This window comes from Triticum aestivum, chromosome 2B (assembly GCF_018294505.1).
Source record: "Triticum aestivum cultivar Chinese Spring chromosome 2B, IWGSC CS RefSeq v2.1, whole genome shotgun sequence".
Taxonomy (NCBI): Eukaryota; Viridiplantae; Streptophyta; class Magnoliopsida; order Poales; family Poaceae; genus Triticum; species Triticum aestivum.
In genome coordinates this window covers 547,589,894-547,599,647 of record NC_057798.1, presented here as the reverse complement: position 1 = coordinate 547,599,647, position 9,754 = coordinate 547,589,894, and the positions used below count along the sequence as shown (strand labels likewise).

The 9,754-nt window shown below is 48.8% G+C and overlaps 1 pseudogene across 1 annotated transcript; it reads right to left on the bottom strand.

The window, feature by feature from the left end:
- Positions 1-2,991: 2,991 nt before the first annotated feature.
- LOC123045951 (calcium uptake protein, mitochondrial-like) lies at positions 2,992-7,170 on the bottom strand (annotated as a pseudogene). Its single transcript, XR_006421775.1, has 8 exons — positions 6,619-7,170; positions 5,843-5,910; positions 5,528-5,750; positions 5,339-5,422; positions 4,592-4,805; positions 3,863-4,039; positions 3,661-3,780; positions 2,992-3,525 (listed from the first exon to the last, which is right to left on the bottom strand). The product of XR_006421775.1 is annotated as a calcium uptake protein, mitochondrial-like (transcript).
- Between the last annotated feature and the right edge of the window lie 2,584 nt (positions 7,171-9,754).

Here is a 9,754-nt window from a genome sequence, read left to right as displayed (position 1 = left end):
TCAATGTGCACACGGTATCATATTTTCCATCCAAGGCTCTTAGGATCTTCATGATGATGAATTTGTCGGTCATCTATTCACTTCCTAAGCCGGCAATCTCATTGTGATGAGAGCAAGCTTAGAGTACATTTCAGCGACGCCTTCACCATCCTTCATCTTGAACTTGTCAAGTTGACTTTGAAGCACATCCAATTTGGATTCCTTGATGGAGTCGGTACCTTCGTGCATATCAATCAAAGTGTCCCAAACTTCCTTTGCATTCTCAAGGCGACTGATTTTGTTGAATTCTTCGGGGCACAATCCGTTGAAGAGGATATCACAAGCTTGAGCGTTATATTGCAGCATCTTCAACTCTTCCGCGCTAGCTTCACGGTTTGGTTCTCTCTCATCAAAGAATTCACCTTGCAAGCCAATACACACAATAGCCCAAACGGCGGGGTTATGTCCGAGAATATGCATTTTCATCTTATGCTTCCAACTAGCAAAATTAGTACCATCAAAGTAAGGACCTCTACGGTGGTAGTTTCCCTCGCTAGACGCCATACTCTCCTAGGTTGTGAAACCAAGGCTATGACCACCAAAAGCTATGGAAATCAAAGCAAATGGAGAACAAAGCTCTGATACTATTGATAGGATCTTGAAGTATGTCTAGAGGGGGGGGTGATTAGACTACTTGACCAAATAAAAGCTATGCCTTTTCCCAATTTTAGTCTTTGGCAGATTTTAGCAAACTTAGCACAAGTCAATAAATCTTAACACAATTCAAGCAAGCATGCAAAGAGTATATGAGCAGCGGAAAATAAAGCATGCAACTTGCAAGAATGTAAAGGGAAGGGTTTGGAGATTTCAAACGCAATTTGGAGACACGGTGATTTTTGAGCCGTGGTTCCGATAGGTGGTGCTATCATACATCCACGTTGATGGAGACTTCAACCCACGAAGGGTAACGGCTGCGCGAGTCCACGGAGGGCTCCACGCAAGAAGGGTCCACAAAGAAGCAACCTTGTCTATCCCACCATGGTCGTCGCCCACGAAGGACTTGCCTCACTAGCGGTAGATCTTCACGAAGTAGGCGATCTCCTTGCCCTTACAAACTCCTTAGTTCAACTCCACAATCTTGTCGGAGGCTCCCAAGTGACACCTAGCCAATCTAGGAGACACCACTCTCCAAGAAGTAACAAATGGTGTGTTGATGATGAACTCTTTACTCTTGTGCTTCAAATGATAGTCTCCTCAACACTCAACTCTCTCTCACAGGATTTGGATTTGGTGGAAAGAAGATTTGAGTGGAAAGCAACTTGGAGAAGGCTAGAGATCAAGATTCATATGGTAGGAATGGAATATCTTGGTCTCAACACATGAGTAGGTGGTTCTCTCTCAGAAATGGTAAGTTGGAAGTGTAGGCTTGTTCTGATGGCTCTCTCCACGAATGAAGAGGAGGTGGAGGGGTATATATAGCCTCCACACAAAATCTAACCGTTACACACAATTTACCAATCTCGGTGGGACCGAATCAACAAACTCGGTCTGACCGATTCAGTAAACCTAGTGACCGTTAGGGTTTTCGGTGGGACCAACATGCAACTCGGTAGGACCGATATGGTCAGGGTTAGGGCATAACGTAATCTCGGTGAGACCGATTACACAAACTCAGTGAGACCGATTTTGGTAATAAGCTAACCAGAGAGTTGGTCAGGTAAACTCGATGGGACCGGTTCGCTCTTTTCGGTGAGACCGAAATGTTACGAAAGGGAAACATAGAGTTTACATTGCAATCTCGGTGGGACCGATCGCTCATTTCGGTGAGACCGAAATGTTACGAAGGGAAACAGAGAGATTACAATCCCATCTCGGTGAGACCGAGATCCCTATCGGTGAGACTGATTTGCCTAGGGTTTGTGGCAGTGGCTATGACATCTGAACTCGGTGGCGCCGGATAGAAAGAATCGGTGGGTCCGAGTTGGACTTTAGGTTTAGGTCATATGTGGATGTGGGAAAGTAGTTGAGGGTTTTGGAGCATATCACTAAGCACTATGAAGCAAGAAACCCATTAAGCAACACCCCATCCCTCCTTGATAGTATTGGCTTTTTTATAGACTCAATGTGATCTTGGATCACTAAAATATAAAATGTAGAGTCTTGAGCTTGAAGCTTGAGCCAATCCTTTTATCCTTAGCATTTTGAGGGGTCCACTTTTCTCATCTATGCCATGCCATTCATTGAGCTTTCCTGAAATATTTGTCTTGAAATAGTATTAGCTCAATGAGCTATATGTTGTCAGGAATTACCAAAACCACCTAGGGATAGTTGCACTTTCACCCATGAGTCCGTTACTACCGGCCTGCCTGTGCGCAGCCACGGGCCTTTGGCCTTGTACCCCTATCCCACTTACCCCTTCGTGGCTTAGACTATAAATAGACCACCTCCACCTCCTTCCTAGGGTTAGCACAGATTTAGCTCATTTTAAGATAGAGCTTTGCTCATCTGTACGGATCTACTCCTCGTGAAAGACCACAACCTCTTCGGAGAAGATCCATCTTGGATTCAAGACCCCCTCGTGGGAAGATCCGTCTAGGATACCATCAAGACCTCGTCTTGGAGATGAACTCTATATTGTATCTTTCTCTTTGTTGTTCATGTACCTTGTGGATCTTGTGTGTTTGATTGTCTAGTGGATGTGATATTGGACTTGTTCTTGAGTGTTTCCCCTTGTGATTTCTCTCCCTTCTTCTCCATGTTCTTCGAGGGATCCCACTTCAATCGTAAAAGATCGGGCCGCTAGGGTTCTACCCTACATTAGATGTGCTCTAAGTGGGTACTCAAGCATCCTTTAAAGGAGAAATGTCGCCTCAGCATTTTGCCCCTATCTATTACAGTAAGAGCCAAGCATTGAGCCCTTGGACTCTAAGCCATCGATAGCGCCTACCTATCTCAATAACCAGTTGTCTTCATCTTTTAGAAACAAATATCGACAGAGCTGCAGCTGTCATATTATGAAATGCATCTATAAATCAATAAAAAAGGAACGGCAAAAATGGACAAGGTTTGAAACTTACACCCTCCTATACTGATACAACACATCACCATGTACTGAGAGACTATAACAAATACACTATTTACAACCGGATCAACCGCTATACCTACATAATATTTACAGCAAAATCTCCTCCCACTCCTGAGCACAAGTGACAGAACAGGATACTATAACAAGACTGGATGAACTAATCTTATGTGACCTACACTAGGCAGACATACCATTCAGATGGTACCTAACCCAAAGCTAAAGAAGAAAAGATCTTGCGACAATCAAAAACTCTACTAGCGCAGCATCTGCAGAAGCGAAGAGCGGTTTTTAGGGTTCAGCCAGCCCATGGGACCTCCTCGTGCCGCTGGCTGATGAATATCGGCTTCTCGTCTTTGTAGTGCTCTCAGAAACTCCTCTGAGCTCAGGTGCCCATCATTGTTCATGTCAAACACATGGAAAATGATGTCTACCACTCTGTCGGTTAATTCAACACCACAGACCTATAGAACCAGAGAAGGCATGAAATCAGTAAAAAAAAAAGTTATAGTACTAGGTACATGATTGAACAGCCACAAGGACAGCTAGAAGTTTATTAGTAATTATCTAAACGCAACAAGCTTGGTACAAAATCTTACATGCTGAGCTGCACGCTTCAGATCCTGCTTTGTCAGCAGCCCATTTACTTGACCATAAGCAAATATAGCCATCGTCAATGATTCCAATCTTCGACGTAAATCAGCAAATGCCTTGAACTCCTAAAGTCCCAGAAAATACATCTATAAGAACCACATGAGAAAATAATTACACAGAAAAGACCAACATGACCACAAGTCAAACCTCAAAGGTAATGCGCAAGTTCTTGAGATAAGGGTCATTGCCCAACGTATCAGCTCTATCAAGTAGCTTGCTAATGTGATTCATGTCAGCAGAAGCAACCATGGACAGTGCAAAATCCTTTGCAGGGATGGTGTTTGTCGACTTGACATCATAATGACTGAATTCCAGACGAATAATCTGCAGAGAAATGAATCAAGGGGACTGAGAAAAAATAGAGGGAGTTTGGGAGATATACAAATGGAAAAACGCTGGATGATTGCAATATCGTAAATGTAAATTTAGATAAGCAATGCACACTTTCAATATAAAATACTGTGTTAAAAAATATTTATAGGTACAAAAAATGGCACCAAGAAAATATGACATTCAGATTTAAACATCAGATGAAACATTCATTTTCCGTTACAAAATAAAAAAGTGTGCATCCTTTCATTATGCAAATATAAAACATTATGTACCAGCAGCCAGTTTGCAAATATGGTTATAGACTGACTAGAAGATATTAAGTTCAGGGGAGATGATGAGAGAATGTGAGATTGTGTTTTGCATTCATGCGCAAGGATGTCTGTAGTGACAACGGGAGAACCTTCATTTATAATGTATAAATGCTTTTTTCTTTTAGATTAAATTACACCACATGCTTTCTGACAAGTCACTGGATATTGCATGCATTAATGAGAAGCCGTGTTGAGTGAAGTCCACAAAAGGAACATGGAAGAAGCAAATTACCTCTTCATGCAATTCCTTCAAAAAACTTGTGAACTTATCAAAGTGTAAAGGTTCATTCCCATCATTACCAAAGAAATACTCAACCACCCCACCATTTTCCACAGACTGGCCAACTTTAAATCCTGTACGTAAGCCATGCCTATGGGCAGCTCCTTGTCTGTTATAGGACCGCATCAATGCCATTACTTTCTTGAACTCTTCTTTGTCTATCTCCCTGGAAATGATGAGAATCGACAGATAAGAACAACAAAACAACCGAGAAGAAGATTGCCAAAATTTGTTCATTACCCTTGTTTTACCATCAACTAACAAGCCAGATGATTGAACATGCTCATAAAGAGCAGGTCTTTTTTTCTGGGCGACAAGAGAAATTAACTGCACGCGAATGATCACAGGTAAACAACAATATAGCACAAACAAGATATTATTCAAATGTATCTTGTTTATGCATAAATCGATCAAAGAGAACAAAAGGGATAACATACCTTTAGCAGCTTCAGTAAACAAAACACGTCTACACGATAAACAAAGAAAATTGGATTGAAGCCACTAAACTTGATACATAACACGGCCTATTAATTAATTTCTTCTCCTACCAAAAATTCATGTTTTACTATTATTTGTTTTACATGCAAACAGAACTGTAACAGGTTTGCTAATCAACAAACAGCTACATGGATAATACATATAATTCTACAGCAGGACCGTGTTCATAAGACAAAGTAGTGTGGTAGCAATAGAACTCACCCACTGAGATCAACGTCGAACATTTTGAAGGCCGCACTGAAGCTTGACTCAGGAATGCTGAGTAATGTAACAAAGAAGATGTACCTGCCAAAGCCACCAAAAAGCATAAATCATCATCATCGAGCAAGGTGAGTAAGATCATATAATATGGTGTTTGTGCCAAACGGGGACAAATCACAATTCACTTACTCGGCAAACGAGATGAGACCATCGGTGTTCGTGTCGAATAGAACGAAGAATTTGGATGGAGCACAGTGCAACTCTCCGGGGCTGGGTTCCCCCCTTAGCCTCCCTTCCCGCACGACGTTCGACTCCGATGGAGGGAAACAGGGACCACCGCTCTCATCAAGTCGGCAGGCAACATGAACATTTCCCCATCCGGTTTTCGCACAGACGCGAAATACTCAAAAATCTACGCAGAATAGCACCAAAAGTTAGAAAACGTAGGACACACCAGGATCAAATTACACGCAACCACCTACAATGCAGACAATCATGCTTCACCTTTTCAGGAGGGCTGCGAAGCCGTATCCTTTTCTCGTAGTTGAAGAACACCCTTCGGCGGTATGAGTCTGCAGTGAGAGCAGAGAAAAGGGGTTTTGATCAGATCATCATCATAGGTTAAAATTCAAAAACTTCGCGTATAATAGCGATAAATGCACGTAGTTATAGCCAGTTCATGCTACGGTCTGTTTGATCTGAAAACATGACAGAAAGCGTCGCAAGACTTTACTACTCCCTCCGTCCGGAATTACTTGTCATCAAAATGGATGAAAATGGGTGTATCTATGAAAATGGGTGTATCTAGAACTAAAATACATCTAGATACATCCATTTCAATGACAAGTATTTCCGTACGGAGGAAGTACATTAATACTCCTACTACATTAGGTTTGGATTTACTACACTACACAACGCCGTGTCAACAGGTTTGGACTTTTGCTGCCAGTGGGCTTATCGCTTATCTGGAGCTAGATCAGTACAGCAAGGCAAGCACCGTACCTATCGCAAACGTACTAGTAACGTTCTTTGCTAGAAGAAGAAAAGTAGAGAAGGCGTGAGATCAAAAGATTGGGAAAGGTAGCAGTAGCCGCTAAAAAAAGCAGTGTTGGTGGGGGGAAATCATGCGAAAGCGCGCGGCTTTTCCAGACCCCAGCGGGCAAGGAAAGCAAGCATCACGGGGGCAACGGCGGCGGCAGCGGCGGCGAAACCAAGGAGGGGCGGACCGTCCCGGACCGTACACCGGCAGGCAATCGGAGGGACAGGACGGGACGGCTCACCTGCGAGCAGGAACCTCTTGGGCTTCTCGTGCCGCTCCTCGACGGCGCCGGCGGCCGCCGAGATCTGCCCGGCCGCGGCGATCTGCCCGGCCGCGGCGATCTGCCCGGGCGCGGCGGCGCGGGCCAGCTCCCCGGAGTCCGCGAGCGCCGGCGGCATGAGCCAGAGCCCCAGCCCGGACCCGGCGACGGCCGCGGCGGCGGCGGCGATCACCCCCTCGCGGACGGTCGCCTTGGCCTCCGTCGTGGCGGCGGCGCTGGAGAAAGCTGCGCGGCCGGCGGGCGCCGCCGTCCTGAGCCGTCCGACGGCGGACCGGAGGAGTCTCAAGGGTGCCATGGGCGTCGGATTCGCAGCTCCCGGTTTCGGCGGGCGGCGCGGATGACGACTTGGCGGTTATGATGGTGGTGCGGAGGGAGGAGGAGGAGAGTGTGGACCCTGTCCGGCTTCTGGGGGAGGGAGGAGGCGGCGATGCGTCGATGCGCGGAGCACTGGGGGAAGAGAAGGGGAGAAAATGGGACGGGTTGTGGGCGCGTCGGCGTCGGCAGGGGGGGCGGCCCTTTTAACGGGAGGTGGCTGGCCGTGTGGTGGCTTCAGGGGAAGGGCAACGTGGGGAAGATGCCAATGATGATCTCGTGCGAAGAATCCCCGCCGGGTGCGGGTCGAGTCAGGTCAGGCGGCACCGCGCGCGCCCACCGATTCCCGCGTCCCTCCCCTCCCTGGTGGAAAAACCTTTTCCGCGAGCACCTGGAGCCTGGAGGGGCAGGCGCGAGGCGCAACTCCCACGTCGTGTCCGCCCGCGTTCGTTTGACCTTAGGCGAACTCCACCGCGCGATTCCAAACGGACGTCCGTTTTATTTAGATTCTATCTGTTTGGGCAGGGATGGAGTCGTATCAGGGTCTATCCTGGGATGCGGTGATCGTGCGCCCAGCGCGCGGCCGCATCCTTTAACCCATCTTGTCTGCGTCTATTTTTTAAAAAAAGAGCAACGCTTCAAATGCCAAGCCCTACGGCCCCAGTTCATCACGCACGCCGGCAACAAAGCCAGCAGCCTACACGTCCATCGCCGGCATCAGCCAGCGGCCGGCAACACACGCAGCCTCCAAAATGAATGGTTGTCCTCGCCGGCAACACAGCCAGCGGCCGGCAACACAGACGACCTTCAAAATGAATGGTTTTCTCGCCGGCACACAACCAGCGGCCCAGCGGACGGGCGACACCCATGCCAGCCTCCAAAAAAACGTCCACGGCTGATCGGACGACCTAGTTCAGGCCGTCGGCGTCGAGCATCTCCTTCTGCCTCGAACCAGGCCCTCGTCTTCTCGCTCATCTTCGACAAGTCCACGCTCATGATCGCAAGGGCCACCTCTTTCGCTTTGGTGACGGCATTGGTGGCCTCGATGTCGAGTTGCCTTTGCCTGGCCTTGACGTTGTCGGCCTCGATGTCGAGCTGCCTTTGCCGGGCCGCCTCCTCCATGTCGAGCTGCCTCCACCGGGCCGCCTTCTCCATGTCGATCTTTCTTCTCTTGGCCGCTTCCTCCATCTCAAGTTTCTTCATATGAAGCTCTAGGTATTGCTTCATTTGCTCCTCCTTGCTTTGCCGCTTCTTCTCGTCCCTCACATCATTTTGCGACATCATGCCATGCAGAGTGTCATGCAATGCCATGGATGAGGCATCACGTATGTCGTCAACCTTGGAGTCGGTCTTGCCCCTCGGCCTCTTCAACGCCTCGCCATCTCCACCTCCGGCGTACTTGGCCGTCTTCATGCCTCTTTTTCTTTGGAGTTCACGGTATTGGTCCTTGAACTTAGGGTAATTGTTGATCATAGTCCAACAATGCGTAAGAGTGAATGGCTTGTCATTGTGTAGGGCCTTGAATGCCTCCAAAGATTGAAATGCCTACACCATATGATCAACAAACAAGTGAACATGCAAACAACTTCCTTTCATGGAATCGAGCCGATGCCACGGTTGCTTTCAAATTTGTAGGGCTCAAACAACTTTCTTTCATGGAATGTTTTGTGGACTCTCGTCCAAAAAACTATACCCTTTTGTTGCGCGCCGGTCCTTGGATCTTGGCTAATCTCCATCCAAGCTTCGTAAATCAACTTGTCCTCATCTTGTGCGTATGAATCCGTGCAAATGCTCTTCCTCTTCTTTTGTGCTTCCGCTCTTTGTGTCAGCTCGTCGATGAACAATGGCTCACCACTAATGTCAACGTCATTGCTTTCTTCTTCATCACCATCACCTTCGACATAGATGTCGTCGTCTTCATGCCACGAGTCACCATGGTCGTAGTCAGCACGGTCGTCGGCCTCTTCATCGGCAGTGAACTGGCCGCGGCCATCCTGACTTTGGGTCTCCTCGGGGTCGTAGACAGGGACGTGCCCACCCTCGTAGATCACTTCCTCCATGAAACTGGTCGTAGTAGGGGTCGTCAACCGGTGTCGTTGGTGTTGGCATTCCGTCGAACAAGACGCAGGGGGACGGCATGGTGCCGGTAAACGGCGGCCGTGCTTGCTTTCTTTGCATCTCGACGGACGGACGGCGCTGCTGGACCCAGGGGTGACGTTGAGGTCGATGACGGACGAGGGGCATGGTGTGGACGGCGCGAACATGCCAACGTCCGGCGCCCCCCCCCCAAAACGGGTCTGGTCGTCGTGCCTTGGTGGAGGAAAGTCGGGCGACATAGGCGTGGTCCGCGACATCGGCGACTGGCAGTGCGGAGGCCGGGCGACCAACGACCCTGCGCTCACTGGACTGACGGCCCCTCCAGAGAAACCGGGCGGACGACAAATGCCAGCCATGAGAAGGGTGTGCGTTTTGCTGACGATGGCCTCCTTCTCCTCGACCTCGGCCTTGTGTCGCGCGACCTCAATCGCAGCGCGCTCGGCGGCTCTCTTGGCCGCGGTGACGTTGGTCTTGGCGACCGCCCTCCGGCCCCTCCTCTTCGCCGATTTCGCGTCCAACTTGGCGATCTCCTCTGGCGTGCACTCCGACCGCGGCTTCCTTGGCGCCTTGCCCTTCTTCTTCTTGGCCATTCTGGGCGGGTCGACGGCCAGCCCGCCGGAGTTCGGCTGGGCGTCGGCCATGGACGGGGGAGGGAGTGGGACGGGCGGGACGTGGGAGGGTTTGGGGG